This window comes from Cryptomeria japonica, chromosome 8 (genome assembly GCF_030272615.1).
Source record: "Cryptomeria japonica chromosome 8, Sugi_1.0, whole genome shotgun sequence".
In the NCBI taxonomy this organism is placed as follows: domain Eukaryota; kingdom Viridiplantae; phylum Streptophyta; class Pinopsida; order Cupressales; family Cupressaceae; genus Cryptomeria; species Cryptomeria japonica.
Window position 1 is genome coordinate 649,491,396 of NC_081412.1, and position 2,201 is coordinate 649,493,596.

The following is a 2,201-nucleotide window of genomic DNA, read 5'->3' on the forward strand; positions in this document are numbered from 1 at the left end:
ATGCGATAAACTACTTGTAAAGCAACATGTTTGACATAACTAAATAGTGAATATATATCTTGCAAAATAATTTACAACAAAAATAAGCAATAAGTTAGAAAAATATATAGTAGGGTATACAATTGCATAAATTGTGATCCATAACAACTTCTTAAGCATAGTAACTTCTATTTGTATGTGGCGATCAGAGCTGTAGATTGACTTAAATAGTTAAGATTGGGTGTGAGTTTTTGCATGGGTTACTCAACATGCTATGAGCTGATATTTCAAGCATTGGTTTGGGGAGATATATCCTCATGTGTAATTCAAAGAGTAAAACTATGTCATATATCAAATATCATTGATGATAAATAGCAATAGAGAAAATGAATCAGAAAATCTATTCTATCCTATTGTTGAATGCCATTGGTTCAATTTTGTTGTATAAGCCAACTCCATTCACTGAACTTCCTTTTTATAATGATCATTTCTAATTAAGGAAATTTTGTCCTACTGTTGAATGCCATTGGTTCAATTTTGTTGTATAAGCCAACTCCATTCACTGAACTTCCTTTTTATAATGATCAATTCCAAAAGGGAAAAAATGTCAGTTCTAGGAAAAATGACCATCTATGTTGTATAATGATATAGTTCAATTTATCTATTAGTTTCATGTTTTGTTCAACTATACAATAATAAAACTTGATCATCCTAATCCACCCCAAGCAAGAAGGCATCATACCTAATAAAACAATAAGCAGCCAACACTTTGCTCATTATTTCTACAATTTTTATCAGATAAATTCTCACTAAACAGTAAATGCAGAAGCAAACCCATGAATAGGTGCCCATGTTTCACTTGTTAGATGCAGTTTTCTACACTTTGTAACCTAGAATTTTGATTGCATCTTGTGCAAGAGGAGGCTCCACATTGTGAAAACTAAAGAGCACTGATGAACTACGACATCAACGATCATGTTAGAACAACAACCTATATAAATTGCTACTTCCAAGTGAAATATGCCATACCTGTTCTTGGTACAATGCTTAAACTGCTTCTGATTGTGTATTATGCTGTATTGATGTTGTCAACTGTGTTGCCCTTCCAAGCTACCACAAAACTTTAAATCTGTCCTACACTCTACTTCCTCTCGGCGCTGCCCTATTATGGACTATTGGAGAAGTAGCATAGAAACACGCACAAGCATAAATATATCTTTCTATTTATTTCACAACTAAGTCATAGTCATAGTCATAGTCATAGTTAGAAAAACTCAAACATTAATTTGTATGCTGAATAAGGTTCAAGGATCACAGTTGATGACACTGTTGCTGCTTCTACTCGGTGATGTATAATGTTGTTATTGAAGGCTTGATACATACACATCGATATTACATGCGTTGACATTAATGAATCCAACCTTTTGTTGAACCATTGTATAGTGCAATGAAGTAGTTTGCTCTTGGTTTTCTAGAAAGCATCCTAATCCTCTGTCTCATGGATGTACTAACTGAAAACACTATCCAGATTATGTACGATGGGTCTGTCCTCGTGGCTCCATGTCTCCAAATATCTACTATATCTAACTTTGAGGATGGACCTGAGCATTGCAATCGTCATAGTTGATCTTTCAGATGGCGTTCACAAACAAAAGGCATCCTTGCCAAAAAAATACAACAATGACATAGATTCCAAATGACTCATGATTCTTGTTTGATTATGTGTAGATAAATAAGACCAAAAAAATTGCTTTGCTTTCTTTTTATAGCAGCCAATGAATTTGAGACTTAATTTTGCTTTGGGTGCTTCTAATTAGTTTTCATGATTCCAAATACGATAAAGTTTGACTTTTTCTTTAGGTGTAGGTAGCAAAAAAGTATTATATTCTCTCAAACACCTTTGCAGCACTGTACAGTAAAAAGTTCATATGATGAAACGGATGGACATAACAAAGGGTAGGTTAAAACATGGGTCGCAGAATGTAACAGAATAAGTATTACAAATACAAAGAGAGATTTCTATTTCATCCTCATATTATAGCAAAGGATTGAACCTGAGGTCTCATTTGAATGAAAATAGCGAAATTGTTCCTATAACGATGGCATTTTTGCTTGTTTACCCATGTAAATTGAAGTTTCCAATTTAAAGAAAGAAAACTTAAAGGTCAATATGATGTCTAGCTACACAAAAGAAATTGATGAGGATGATCCAAATTTAGTGA